The following is a 16,016-nucleotide window of genomic DNA, read 5'->3' as shown; positions in this document are numbered from 1 at the left end:
AAAGGACTCCTTTATGTCCTTCACCTGGGTTCAGCAATTATGAACATTTTGCCATATTTACTTTTATCTCCCCCACACACAATTTCATTACTAATTTTTTAACCATTTTGATAATAGGTTGTAGACATGGTGCTTCTATGTCTAAATACTACAGAGAACAACTCCTAAGAACATACTACAGTCCAATTATCACATTAGGAAATTTAACAACAATACAATATTATTATGTAACATAAAGTCCATATCTAAATTCTACCAATTGTCTCAATAATGCTCTGTATAGGAATTTTTTTCCTCAACCCAGGATCCTAATCCAGAATTGTGGGCACGTTTCTTAATCTCTCCCTCATGGGATTATTGGGAGAAATAAAGGAGTAAATATAAAGAATTGAGAACAATTTTTGGCATTTAGTGCAGGTGTTAGCTGCTTTTAGGGAGTGATAGACTCCATACAAGGTAGAATTGTCAGATAATGGAAATAACTCTTTAGACACTATACTCCTTAAAGCCATTTTAATGAAAACCTCTGTAAAATATGTTGTGCTTATCCATTATTTCTTAAACAGAATATGTTAAATATAATTTAACCTTTTCTTAGTAACTCAGGGTCTTCACATCAGCAGTGGTACTATGCTATAAAACCATGATGCTGTCAAAGGCTCCTAAGGTATGAGGTGCTATATGCCTCTGTAGTAAAACAGCTACAAAGTCTGGACAGACATCTTGAATCTCTTCCTTCTGCTGTCATGCTTTTGATCATTAGTATGTATTAGTGCATCTAATCTATATTATTCTAATAATGTTTACAGTCAAACAAGGCTTTTAGTTTAAAAAGCACTTTCATGTCATCTCTCATTAATTCAATAAATATCCACTATGTCATTTGATTAATTAGCTGATTTGAATTTCACAAGAAGTCTGTGAGGTAAAAAGAACATGTATTACTACTCCCAATTTTAATTACCTCATTATAGATGAATAAATTAAGGCTCAGATAGGTCAAGTGACTTACTCTGGGCCACAGAGCCAACAGGCAACACTGATAGCCCTAGCACACCTAGATCCTCTGTCCCTCAATATACAGTTGTTTCTGAGTGAAGTCCTAGGATGATATGACTTTTTAGATAGTGAACGAGCTTTCTGAAAGCTTTTTTTGACTTTTAAAAGTACTTTCAGCTTACTTTCAAACACAAGAAGTTGCATTCTGGTTGGCTGAAAATGCCAGATGTCTGACTTTCAGATGCTCTTCCTCTGCACTTTCTCAAATATTCTTTCCAAAATTCTCTGAACTTTATGGCAACACTTTATTAATATAGACTCCACACCCATTTGAAAACTTGAGACAAATTCAGACCTGAGCTAAAGTTTACCTCTGTACTCTAATAAAGAAAAGCCTGGCTAAGAAACCAGTGTAAATAAGATTGCAGGGAGAAATGTTTAATGAGCTGTTTTTAAGCATTTCAGGAGTCTAATTTACACACAATTAAAGTTAAATTGCACATCATTCTCAGCTATTCATTAAACCAGATACAGGGACCTCTACCAAACAAAAAAACCTGGTAACACTAATAGCCTAGTTTCAGTTATGACTCAAAGTAACAGTCGCACCTAGAGAAAAACAAAACACAACACTCTCACTAGGATTTACCTCAATTAGCCCAAATTAATGAGGTCTGATTGTACCTCCGATGATGACCCACAAAACCTATCTTCCCCTGATGGCCTAGAGTAGAAGCTCAAATACAGTTAAAACTCCTGTCATAGAAATTAGGTAGAGGAAGCAAGACAAAATGGCAATGGCATAGAGTTAAGAGCCACAAGCCTCAGGTTCTAGGTCAGATGCTGCTGCTAAATCTGTGTGACCTTGGTTAAATCGCTCTACTTCTCCAGCCTTCAGTTTCCTAGGCAATAAACGTGGTCTTTAAATACCATATCTCACTAAAAGCATCCAGAGCTCCTTGACTAAAGGGCAGGAAATGTACAAGATGAGTCTGGAACATCTTATCATAACTAGAAACCAAGGAACACTATCAAAGACTACTGCAGTTATGTCAAAAGAAATCAGGAGCCAACTTGAAGAGGCTCCCATTGGTCCAAGATGGAACAAAGTGAACATCAGTAAGAATAACTACAATAGGGCTTCCCTGGTGGCACAGTGATTAAGAATCCGCCTACCAATGCAGGGTACACGGGTTCGAGACCTGGTCTGGGAAGGTCCCACATGCCACGGAGGAACTAAGCCTGTGCGCCACAACTACTAAGCCCATGTGCCACAACTACTGAGCCCATGTGCCACAACTACTGAAGGCCGTGTGCTCTAGGGCCTGTGTGCCACAACTACTGAGACTGCATGCTGCAACTACTGAAGCCCATGCACGTAGAGCCCGCGCACCGCAAAAAGAGAAGCCACCGCAATGAGAAGCCCGCGCACTGCAACAAAGAGTAGCCCCCACTCGCTGCAACTAGAGAAAGCCTGCGCGCAGCAACGAAGACCCAACACAGCCAAAAATAAATAAACAAAATAAATAAATCTATTTTAAAAAAAAAGAATAACTACAATAGATTAAAACATGTTAAATATGTTAATACCCATAAATTCATAATGATACTTTCAAAAAAACCTAACAACTCACTGATTCCCTTTGGAGCATATCAGGGAACCAACTTACCATTCTGAAAACTTGAAAGTAAAGGACTAAAGATAAAGAATCAAGTATTTATCCTGCCTTTCCTGTACAAATCAAAAACTTCAGAGTAACCAAAGAGTTGATTAGGGAAAGTTTTTCTTTTTTGAAGTATTCCAGCTCATAAATGAAGAAAGAATGATAGCACTAGAATATCACCATTTTGCAAACAGCTAGGTAATCATTATCCATGACCACTTACAACACAAAAAGAGACATCTGGACATTATAGGCCTCCTGATAGTAGAATACAACAACACTTATGAAGCATTATATTGCCAAAGCAGAAACCTGATTTAGGTCAAGCCTCTAGAGTTGTGCTGACCAACAGGCGGCCACTACACACATGTAGCTATCAAGCACTTAGAAATGTGTCTGGCTCATATTAATTGATATGTGCTTTAAGTGTAAAACACACACTGAATCACAAAGATTTAGTATGTAAAACATCTCAATATTTTTTATATTCATTACGTGGTGAAATGATAGTAACTTGCAACTATCAGGTTAATTTTAAATATTATTAAAACAAATTTCACCTGTTTCTTCTTACCTTTTTAATGTGCCTACCAGAAAATTTAAATTTCATTTGAGGCTTGAATATTTCTATTAGACAATGCTGCTCTAGATCTAACAACCAGTTTACAGGGAATACAAGGGACAGAGAAACAAATAAATCATAGAAATTCAATTAGCAAAATCTAGAATGGGAAAACTTGCTTTCTTCAACAACAACAAAAATATAAAGGAAAAAAGGCAAGAGAACCGAAAGATTAAAAGAAACTTAAGAGCCACAGAACCCAAAAATTAAAAGAGATTTAAGAGCCATATAAATCAAATCAATGTATGGATATTTTTTGGAACCTGATTCGAATAAAGCAAATGCTTAGAGAGAAAGGAAGGCACAGATGAAGGGAAGAGGGAAAAGAGAAAGCAACTGGAAATACGAACATTAACTGGCTATCCAATGATGTTACTGTGTACTGTGTTACTTTTCTTTTTTAAAGAGTATCTTTTATAGCTACATAATGAAATTATTAACAATTTAAATAACACGGTGTCTGGGATTTCTTTCAAAAGAATCTTGTGAGGATGAGACAGCAGGTAATAGTACAGATGAACAAAATTGACCATGAGGTGATAACTGTTGAAGTTGAGTGATGGGCATGTAGCGGTTCATTATATCATCTTCTCTACATCTGTATATGTTTGAAATTTTCTATACATACTTTAAAAAAAAATTATTTATTTATTTTTGGCTGCGCTGGGTCTTCGTTGCTGTGCATGGGCTTTCTCTAGTTGCGGCAAGCGGGGGCTACTCTTCGTTGTGGTGCACGGGCTTCTCATTGCAGTGGCTTCTCTTGTTGCGGAGCACGGGCTCCAGGCATGCAGGCTTCAATAGTTGTGGCACGTGGGCTCAGTAGTTGTGGCTCACAGGCTTAGCTGCTCCACAGCATGTGGGATCTTCCCGGGCCAGGGCTCAAACCCGTGTTCCCTGCATTGGCAGGCAGATTCTTAACCACTGCGCTACCAGGGAAGCCCCCATACTTTTTTTTTTTTGCAGTACGCAGGCCTCTCACTGTTGTGGCCTCTCCCATTGCAGAGCACAGGCTCTGGACGCGCAGGCTCAGCGGCCATGGCTCATGGGCCCAGCCACTCCGCGGCATGTGGGATCTTCCTGGACCGGGGCACGAACCCGTGTCCCCTGCATCGACAGGTGGACTCTCAACCACTGCGCCGCCAGGGAAGCCCCCCCATACTTTTTTTTAATGAGAGAAAATTTTATCTATAAGGACACTTCTTGCTCTTGAATCTACAAAAATCTATGAAAATAAATGATGGGGTTGGCAAGTACCTCAAGAAGTCATTCAATCTAGTTTTCTGCCTCCAGGAACATTACTTGCAATATTACCTCACTCAGCAAACATTTATTGAGTAACCACCAAGTGCAAAGGCCACAGCATTGTAGAAGATGTATACAGATACAAGAAACAGTTTCTGTTTAAAGAGTTTCCTAATACAGGAGAGACAAGAAAAGAACATAAATATAAAACAAAGTAAAAGTGATGAAGTTATGGTTTACTCCTGGTTAAGTAAATCACGAAAGGCATCGTAGAGGAGTGTCATATAACTGGATGTTAAAAATAGGCAGGAGAGGGCTTCCCTGGTGGCGCAGTGGTTGAGAGTCCACCTGCGGATGCAGGGGACACGGGTTCGTGCCCCAGTCCGGGAAGATCCCACATGCCGCGGAGCGGCTGGGCCCGTGAGCCACGGCCGCTGAGCCTGCGCGTCCGGAGCCTATGCTCCACAACAGGAGAGGCCACAACAGTGAGAGGCCTACCGCAAAAAAAAAAAAAAAAAAAAAAAAAAAAAAGGCAGGAGGGACTTCCCTGGTAGCGCAGTGGTTAAGAATCCACCTGCCAATGCAGGGGACACGGGTTCGATCCCTGGTCCTGGAAGATCTCACATGCCACAGAGCAAGTAAGCCCGTGCGCCACAGCTACTGAGTCTGCACTCTAGAGCCTGCGAGCCACAGCTACTGAAGCCCGCGCGCCTGGAGCCCATGCTCCACAAGAGAAGCCACCACAATGAGAAGCCCGTGCACCACAATGAAGAGTAGCCCCTGCTCACCGTAACTACAGAGAAAGCCTGAGTACAGTAACAAAGACCCAGTGCAGACAATAAATAAATAAATAAATAAATATAGGCAGGATTTGGACATGTAAAGACGAGTATTATGTCTAAGGTGGACAGTGTGAGCAGAGGTACGTAAGCAGAAAATAACGAGGCATTTCTGGGGAATGAAGATGAGTACGTTATTGCAAAAGTAGTAGGAAGCAAGGCTGGAAAGACAAGTAGGGCCAGATCACAGAATATTAAATATCAGGTTGAGTTTGTACTTTAGTCGGTAAGTGCTAGGAGTCACACAAGTGGAGTTATAGATTACAGAATATTTAGGAAGATGCTATACATCTCACTTAAGCAGAGAAAAGAATGGAGCTGGGTGGGGGGAGACTGGAATAAGCAGCAGCAGTCAAGGCAACTGGTAACAAAGGACCAAAACTGACCTAGTGGGAGAAAAAGACAGGGAGGGACCTGAGAGTGTGTTGGCATGAAAAGAGATCGGGAGTTCAGGGAAGTCAACAGCAACTAAGGCCTTACATCTGAATGAAGTGGGAAAACAGCGGAGCCAATGTTTGGTATGTTGGCAGACCTATACTAGCCCTGAAATGTGCTGAATAAATGACTGAGTGAATAAGTAAACAGAAATATGTGAGTCAGGATAAAAGGCAGCAAGTCAGGGGACTGGGGGGAGCGGGGGGTGGACAGGCAGAAGAAAAGCTCAGCCGTCCCGTTTTAACTTATGAGGAGGTCAAGGTGCTGAAGGAAAATGCTGTCCAGGTGTGTTAAGCATCTTTCTCAGAAAAGCAAAGGTTCCATCGTTAAAATCTGTATAAAATCCATCCTTAAAACCTATAAACATGTCTCCCAAGCAAGAAGGAAACAAGCTGCACCAATCTGACCACTGGTTCCCAAAAGTAAACAATCCATGAAAAGCTGAAGGTGCAGAAGGGATACCCAAGTGGAGGGATTCAATAGGAACTCTAGGACTGAGGTTCAGAGGTAGAAATACAGATTTGGGAGTTACTATTGATACATGAAGGCTGTAGTCAGAGACATGAGAGAGGAGATGACCTCCTAACACAAAAGCATAAACAGAGAGGCAAGGACAGAGGACAACTTGGAGACTGACAAAGAAAGAAGCATCAAGAAATGTAGGAGAATCAGAACAATGCCTTGTCATAAAAGCTAAGAGAAGAGTTTCCAGAAGGAAGGCATGCTCAATGCTTGTTTTCTTCCTTGACCCACACATCCAATTCATCATCAAGCCTATCAGCTCTACCTCCAAAATACATACTAAATACATCTACTTCTTTTCATTTCTTTTTCTACCAACCTAGTTGAAGTCTCCATCATTACCTGGACTTCTGTTATTCACCTTAGTCAATTGCTGCCCCCAAATAATCCATTTTCTTTGCAGCAATTGGATTAATCTTTTAAAAATGTAAATCATATCACATACCCACCCCCTGCTTAAAACGTTTTAACTGACTGGATATTTAAAGATACTGCGGTGTGACAATGTTAATATAACCATGTTTCAATAGGGGAAATACTTGTATTTTAGAGATGTATGCTGAAATATTTACAAATAAAATGAAGTCTGGGATCTGCTTCAAAAGTAAGGGCAAACAAGTCTGAACTTATTCTATGAGACCAGTATTACTGTACTATCAAAATGAGACAAAGACTTCCCCCTAAGGTCAGGAACAAGACTACAATATCCATTCTTATCACTTCTGTACAGTATTGTACTGGAGGTTCCAGCCAGGGCAATCAGGTAAGAAAAAGAAGTAAAAGGCATGAGATTGGAAATGAAGAAGTAAAACTCTATTTGCAGATGACATGATCTTATATCAATAGAAAATGCTAAGGAATCCACCAAAAAAAACTGTTAGAAGCAAGGTAGCAGTATATAAGATCAATATACAAAATTCAATTTTATTTCTACACACTAGCAATAAACAATCCAAAAATGAAATTAAGGAAATAATTTCACTTACAAATGCATCAAAATAAATAAGTTTAGGAAGATTTAGGAATAAATTTAATAAAAGAAGTGTAAGACTTGTACATTAAGACTTCAAAACTTAGAAAAAATTTAAAGACCTAACTAAATGAAAAGACATCCCATATTAATGGACTGAAAGACTTAATATTGTTCAGATGGCAATACTCCCTAAATTAATCTACAGATTCAATAAAATCCCTATCAAAATCCCAGCTGGGTTTTTTGGGCTGAAATTGACAAGTTGAGCCTAAATTCATATGGAAGTACAAGGAACTCAGCAAAGTCAAAACAATATTGAAAAAGGAACAAAATTGAAGGACTCACACTGTTTTTATTTCAAAACTTACAAAAGAGCTGCAGTAATCAAGACTGTGTGATACTGGCATTAACAACAGACATCCAGATCAGTGGAATAGAACTGAGAACCCCAAAATAAACCCATACATTTATGGTCAATTTATCTTTGAAAAGGATGCAAGAAAATTCAATGGGGAACAACTTACCTTTCCAATAAATGGTGCTGGGACAACTGGATATTCATATGCAAAAGAATAAAGTTGAACCCCGGGACTTCCCTGGTGGTGCAGTGGTTAAGAATCCACCTGCCAATGCAGAGGACATGAGTTCGATCCCTGGTCCGGGAAGATCCTACATGCTGCGGAGCAACTAAGCTCGTGTGCCACAGCTACTGAGCCTGCATGCCACAACTACTGAAGCCTGTGCGCCTAGAGCCCATGCTCCAAAACAAGAGAAGCCACCGCAGTGAGAACCCTGCGCACCACAACAAAGAGTAGCCCCCACTCGCCACAACTAGAGAAAGCCTGCGCGCAGCAACGAGGACCCAACACAGCCAAAATTAAAAATAAATAATTTTTAAAAATTCTTTAAAAATAATAATAAAGTTGAGCCCCTACCTAACACCATGCTAAAAATTAACTCAACATGGATCAAAGGCTTAAATATAAGATCTAAAAGTATAAAACGCTTAGAAGAAAACACAGTTGTAAATCTTCGCAATCCTGGATTAGGCAATCGTTTCTTATTAGATACGACACCTAAAAGCACAAACAACCAAAGAAAAAATAGATAAACTGTACTTCATCAAAACTGAAAAACTTCTGTGTTTTAAAGGTCATGGTCAAGAAAGTAAAAAGACAACCCACAGAAATGAAAAGAAAATATTTACATATCATATCTGATAAGGGACTTGTATCCAGTATATATATAAAACTATTACAACTCAATAATAAAAGGATGAATGAACCAATGGGTAAAACATTTAAATAGACATTCTCCAAAGAAGATACACAAATAGCCAACAAACACATGAAAAGTGCTCAACATCACTAGTCACTAGGGAAATGGAAATCAAAACATGAGATACTGGGGGGAGGATAAACTAGAAGTTTGGGATTAGCAGATACAAACTACTATATATAAAATAGATGAACAGGGACTTCCCTGGTGGTCCAGTGGTAAAGAATCCACCTTCCAATGCAGGGGACGTGGGTTCGATCCCTGATCGGGGAATTAGGTTCCCACGTGCCACGGGGCAGCTAAGCCAGTGTGCCACAACTACTGAGCTTGCGCGCCTCAACTAGACAGCCCACGTGCTGCAAACTACAGAGCCCAGGAGCTCTGGAACCTGCGCACCGCAACTACAGAGCCCACGCACCCTGGAGCCTGCGTGCCACAACTAGAGAAGAGAAAGCCTGCATGCCACAACTACCGAAGAGAAAACCTGCACTCCACACTAGAGAGAAACCTGCGCGCCACAACAAAAGATCCCACATGCCTTAACGAAGATCCCGCATGCCACAACTAGGACCCGACGGAGCCAAAAAATAAGTAAGTAAATAAAATAAGTGAATATTAAAATAAAATAAACAATGAGATCCTATCGTATAGCACAGGGAACTATATTCAATATCCTGTAATAAACTATAATGGAAAAGAATCGGAAAATGAATATACATATATATGTATGTATAACTGATTCACTTCGCTGTACACCAGAAACGAATACAACATTGTTAAATCAGCTATACTTCAAAAAAAAAAATAATAACCAAAAAAAACCCCCACGAGATATCATTTCACACCCACTAGGATGGCTATCATCAAAAAAACAGATAAGAAATACTGGTGAGGATGTGGAAAAACTGGATTCATACACTGCTGGTGGAAATGTAAAATAGTGCAGCTACACTGGAAAACAGTCTGGCAGTTCCTCAAAAAGAGTTATCATATGACCCAGCAAATCCACTCACAGGTACATACTCAAGAGAAATGAAAACATATGTCCACACAAAAAATCTGTACAAGAATGCTATAGCACCGTTATTCATAACAGCCAAAAAGTAATAGCAGGGCTTCCCTGGTGGCGCAGTGGATGAGAGTCCGCCTACCGATGCAGGGGCCACGGGTTCGTGCCCCGGTCCGGGAAGATCCCACATGCCGCGGAGCGGCTAGGCCCGTGAGCCATGGCCGCTGAGCCTGCGCGTCCGGAGCCTGTGCTCCGCAGCGGGAGAGGCCACAACAGTGAGAGGCCCATGTACCGCAAAAAAAAAAAAAAAAAAAGTAGTAACAACTGAAATGTCCATCAACTGATGAATAGATAAATTAAATAAAAGTGTTACATACATACAATGGAGTACTGATACAAGCCTACAACGTGATGAACGCTTGAAAACATTATGCTAAGTGAGAGAAGCCAATTACAAGAGACCACATATTGTATGACTGAATTTATATGAAATGTCCAGAATGGGCAAATCCACAGACATAGGAAGTAGATTAATGGTTGTGTAGGGCATGGGGAGGGGGGAATGAGGAGTGACTGCTAATAGGTATGGGGTTTTTTTCTGGGGTGATAAAAATGTTCTGGAATTAAACAGTGGTGATGACAGCATAACCTTGTGAATATACTAAAAAACACTGAATGCCATACTTTAAATGGCTAAATTGTTTGGCATGTAAATTGTATTTCAGTTTTAAAAATTAAAAAGAAATGTCTCGGGTTCAATCCCTGGTCCGGGAAGATCCCACATGCCATGGAGCAACTAAGCCTGTGCGCCACAACTACTGAGCCTGCACACCGCAACTACTGAAGCCTGCGCACTCTAGGTCCTGCGCACCGCAACTACTGAGCCCGCGTGCTGCGACTACTGAAGCCTGTGTGCCTAGAGCCCGTGCTCCGCAACAAGAGAAGCCACCGCAATGAGAAGCCCGCGCACCACAACGAAGAGTAGCCCTCACTCACTGCAACTAGAGAAAGCCTGCGCACAGCAACAAAGACCCAACACAGCCAGAAATAAATAAACAAATAATCAATTAATTAATTTAAAAGAAAAGTCCACAAAAAGACTTGTACACAAATGTTCACAGCAGCTTAATTTGTAACAGCCCCAAACTGGAAACCACCCAAATGTCCAGCAACAGGTGAATGGATGAACAAATTACTATATTCATGTAATGCATTATTACTCGGCAACTAGTGAAACTTGCAACATGGATGAATCTCAAAATAATTATCCCAAATGAAAGACACCAGATCTCCGCCCCCGTCAATGAGCACATACTGTATGATTATATAAAATTCTAGAAGATTCAAAATAATTTATAGTGATAGACAGCAGGTCAGTGGTTGCCTATGGCCTGGGGGTGTGGGGGGAGGCATCAGAGCAGGAGGGAGTGATTACAAAGGAGGAAAGATTTAGGGATGATGAATATGTTCATTATCTTGATTATGGTGGTGGCTTTAATGGTATATACATATGTCAAAACTTATCAAATTTTATATTTTAAATGTATGTGGTTTATTGTATGCCAATAATATCTCAATAAAACTGTTGTAAAAATGAAACGAAAGCACTGTTAATTCAAGTATTTAAACTGCTGCAGTCTACAGGCTAGATAGTAATTTTAAATAAAAGTTACATTATTAATGGTTACTACATGAGGTGATGCATCAATATGGTTACTACATGAGGTGATGTATCAATATGTGTTAATTGGCTTGATTGTGGTTAATCATTTCACAATGTATACATGTATCAAACTATCATGTTGTATACCTTAATATATAAGATTTTTGTTTGTCAATTATATCTCAAAGCTTAAAAAATAAAAATAAATAAAAGCTACATTAACTGTTGAAAAAAATAACATTAGGGGAGGAGATAGGGTATTAGAAAAAAGATTAGTCATGCATTAATAATTGTTGAAGTTAGGAAACAGATACACAGGGGTTCATTATACCATTTACTTTTATATATGCTTGAAATTTTGCATTAAAAAGTTGTTTTAGGGAATTGCCTGGCGGTCCAGTGGTTAGGACTCCATGCTTTCACTGCCGAGGCCTGGGTTCAATCCCTGGTCAGGGAACTAAGATCCCACAAGTCTTGCAGTGCGGCCACCAAAAAAAAAAAAAAAAAGTTAAAAAAAAAACTTTTCAAGTACCTCAATTAAAAAAAAAAAACTCACCAAGACTTCCCATTTTACTTCAAAATAAAACTCCTTTATCAGTCCTACAAAGCTTTGAAATACCTTTGCTCTTAGTTCCTTCTATCTCGGAACTCTTTCCTCACCTCTTCATTTGGCTCATTCATTTTCATTCTTCAGTTTTGGTTTGTCACCTCCTCAGAGAAGCCTTTCCTGACCATCTCTAAGTTCCTCTATTATCTCTATTATACCACCCTATTTTATTTTCTTCCTAACATATCACAATCTTTCAATATTTTATTTATGTGTTTGTTTATTGTCTACCCAAGGCTTCTTAAACTGCATGAGAGCAGGGACCTTACCTCTCAAAGTCACTGAGTTGTATTCTTCATACTTGGCAAATAACATATACTTAATAATTATTTGTTGAATGTTAAACTAATAAACCAATACTGGGCATGATCTTATTGTTGAACATTTAATATATCAAAGCCTTACAGAGAACCTACTGTTTGCAAGGTTTCAGGTAAAACATATGCATATCTGAAGTGAGAGGATATGTGATATAATGTAAATTAAATAGAATTAAAATTAAAAAAAAAAACTCTTCCAAAGGCTACTGAAAACAGTAAATAAATATTATTTAAGAAGACTAATTTTTTTCCCCAGAGACTTCATTTAGAAACAGAAATAAGAGTGTTCTGATATAGTACCTTCTCTAGATAAAGATGTATAAACAAAGGGGTCCCCCAAGGATTAATGCTGAAACCTATCACAAGTAACATTTTTAGAAATTATCTAGAAAAAACTGTCTAGTGACATCTTCCCAGTTTGCAGATGACTCTAAAGCAGTAGCTAGAAATATGATGGTACAAAGTTGTGTGTTGAGAAATATGGAAAATAGCTTCTATGTAGACAAAAATAAGGTAATGCGGTAATGGAAAAATAGTCCAAATTATAATTATCAGATGATGAGCTCTAAAGCTACCTGTTACAATACAAGAAAAGGGTTTCAGAGTCCCTGGACTTATGCTGAATACAGCTACAAAAAGGCAACAAAATGCTGGCTGTTATTACGAAGGCTTTGAAAACACAGAACACATTATCCTGCCCTTGTACAAACCAAAGCGTATCTGTACCTAGAATAGAATGTGCAGTTGTGGCCATCATAGCACAAAAAAGGTAAAATAGATACACAAGGCCTAGAAAGGTATCCCAAAAGACCAAAGGACAGAGGAGCTTATGTATGCATACATATTTTTTAATATAGATATAGATATATAAAGGACACATTAGTATGAAACAAAAAGGGTGTGAAATGGTAGAGACTGCATCAAATCTTAGAAGTTACAATGTAGTTAGAAGTCTAAAGAAACAATAAAGTATATTTTTAAAAAAATTTTAAACCCAGGTTTTAGAATCACAAAGACAGAAGTTTTATGTAGAAAAAGGGAAGGGAAGGGGTAAGAGGAAGGGAAAGAAAGTGGAGGGAGGAAAGAATTGAGTTCTAATCCCAGTAGGTTTAGCTGTGTGACAGTGCGCATGTTGCTTAATTTCTTTGAGCCTTGCTTTTCTCATCTGTAAATAACTAATTTGAAGGACTGCTATGAGGATAGAAATAGGCACAATGCCTGACACATAGTATACACTTACTACTTTTAGTAGGACTAATAAAAAGTAATAGTTTACTGCCCAATCCAGTGTATAAAGTAATAAAACTCATTACTCAGATGGGGAGTACAGAAAGTAAGAAAAAATAATTCAAAGATAGTCTAGATAGTCTAGATAAATTCATAGGCAACATTTCCATAAGAACCTCCTTCCTAAGAGAAATTATAAACTTTGGGCAACATAGCCCTAAATTTTGAAGTTGACATTTTCATCCCTTTCCCACAAGCAGCAGAATTCTGGGCTAGATAGATGACATATCCAACCAAACATGTCATTGATTGTCTTAATTTATAACAACTGTTAACATTATTTGAGCAATGGACTAAGTAATGATGTCATTTAATCCTTCTAAAATCCTTTGAGATATGCTCCATATTTTACAGTAAAATTAGCCAGGTCCCCATCTTTACAGATGAGAAAACTGAAGCTAAGAGATTCATTGCCTAAGGGTACATACAGAGCTAGTAAGTGGCAGAGCCTACATCTGAAAACAGATGGACTGCCTCCAGAATCTATACTCATAACCACAGAACTAACTGCCTCCTACTTTGCAAGAAATGTTGGGTGTTGGGTATGCAAGAATGAGGTGAGTGATGAAGGAGTGTACAGTTTGCTTGATGAGCCCAGCCCAGCCAAGGTCACACTGCCAGACAGATACTCAGATTTAGGGTGGCCAACAAGCATGAACACTGAAATAATAAGAACTGATTAGTGAGGATGTGAGAAACCTAATATAAGAAGGGAAGCCTCGGACTTCCCTGGTGGCACAGTGGTTAAGAATCCACCTGCCAATGCAGGGGACATGGGTTCGAGCGCTGGTCCGGGAAGATCCCACATGCCACGGAGCAACTAAGCTTGTGCGCCACAACTACTGAGCCTGCACTCTAGAGCCTGCGAGCCACAACTACTGAGCCCGCATGCCACAACTACTGAAGCCTGTGTGCCTAGAGCCCGTGCACCGCAACAAGAGAAACCACCACAATGAGAAGCCCGTGCACTGCACCACAACAAAGAGTAGCTCCTGCTTGCTGCAACTAGAGAAAACCTGCACACAGCAACAAAGACCCAACACGGCCAAAATAAATATATTTTTAAAAAAAAAAGTAGGGAAGACTAAGAAATCCCTAAACTGTGGTCTCAGCCATGGTAAACAAAGTGCAGAGAAAGAGGAAAAGATATCAAAATGCTAACTAGTGGGATTATGAGCGATTCTTATTCTCTGCTTCATATTTTTTGAATTTGGCTTTTTTTTTTTTTTAAACAAAGAGCACTCATTTTCATAATTGGAAAAAGGCAGAAATAAAAATAAATCTGAGGAAACTTTCACGCTTTATTCACTTCTAATTGTGTAATTTGTTGCAATGATCATGTATTACTTTTGTAATTTCAAAGCGATTTTAAAAATAAATACATCTAGTATATTAGAAAAAGGAAGTAAATTACATGCAAATACCAAGGCAAAAAAAAAAAAAAAAAAAGGATGTGATGTAAGAATTAGCAAATGAGCAGTTGTAGTTTGTTGGAAAGAACTCCAGATATACACCAAAAGGCTTGGGTTGATATTGATATACACATCAACATGGATTAATCTTGAAAACTTTACGTTGAACAGAAGAATTCAGACACAAATGTGCATATTGTATGAGTGAAGAACAGGAAAAATTAATATGTGAGGATAGAAATCACAACAGTGGTTGCCTGTAAGATAGCAGGGACTGATTGGAAGGGGGTATGAGGGAACTTTGGAAGGTTATGGAAATATTCTATCTCTTGACTGGGTATTGGCCACACATGTCTTTACATTTGTCAAAACGCATCTAATTATATACTTGCATTTTTATGCATTCTACTGTATGTAAATCTTACCTTTAAAAAATCTCATTAAAAAAAAGACAGGGTTCAATCTCAAATCTGTTATTTATTAGTTGAGTGACTTTAAGGAAATTACTTAACCTCTCTGAGCCTGTTTATCTGTATAAAATGTAGCTACTGGGATTTCCCTGGTGGTCCAGTGGTTTAAGATTCCGAGCGCTCAAAGCAGGGGGCCCAGATTCGATCCCTGGTCAGGGAACTAGATCCCAAATACCACAACTAAAGATCCCACATGCTGCAAGGAAGATCCCATGTGCCACAACTAAGACCCAGCGCAGGCAAATAGATAAATATATTTTTTTTAAAAATGCAGCATAACATAATTTATCTCAATGCTGGGGACTGACTGTAACAACACATATCACTGTGCTTTGCAAATTATCACCCAATGAATGTTGAAGGAACTTTAAAGGTAAAAAGGGGGCAAAGTTGGTCTTATACTTCTCATAATTCCACAAATGGCTTTGTTATCAGGAAAACTATTCTTTAAAGACTAGCAGTATTCTAAAAAGGGAAATTTACTTACAGTTCTCAATTGTGAATGGGAGGGAACATCATGGACATGACCTAAGACCTCCTTCTACACAGTTGAAAACAATTACTCAAGATATGATTTGAAGAAAGCTTTCTAGACTGAGGACTTGCTAGAACAATGGCATAATCACAGGAGAAAAAGGTCTCAATTCTAAATACATGAGTAAAAGAATTGCTCA

The 16,016-nt window shown here is 38.8% G+C and overlaps 1 protein-coding gene across 3 annotated transcripts in view; it reads right to left on the bottom strand.

Annotated features, from left to right (window-relative positions):
- Window positions 1–16,016, bottom strand: part of WASF2 (WASP family member 2) — a 71,115-nt gene that overhangs the window by 46,691 nt on the left and 8,408 nt on the right. Inside the window, exon 1 of one of the 3 annotated variants that reach the window (XM_089898202.1) lies at window positions 7,821–9,383. The exons of the other annotated variants lie outside the window; for them this stretch is intronic. The gene's annotated coding sequence lies outside the window, so the exon portion shown is untranslated. Of the gene's footprint in view, window positions 1–7,820; window positions 9,384–16,016 lie in introns of those variants that run through there. 3 annotated transcript variants of the gene reach the window in all.

The sequence above is a fragment of the Delphinapterus leucas genome, chromosome 1 (assembly GCF_059928025.1).
Source record: "Delphinapterus leucas isolate spDelLeu-1000000601 "Yukka" chromosome 1, BTC_Dleu_Yukka2, whole genome shotgun sequence".
Taxonomy (NCBI): domain Eukaryota; kingdom Metazoa; phylum Chordata; class Mammalia; order Artiodactyla; family Monodontidae; genus Delphinapterus; species Delphinapterus leucas.
Note: the sequence above shows the minus strand (reverse complement) of the source record. Positions and strands in the feature narration are given on the sequence as shown.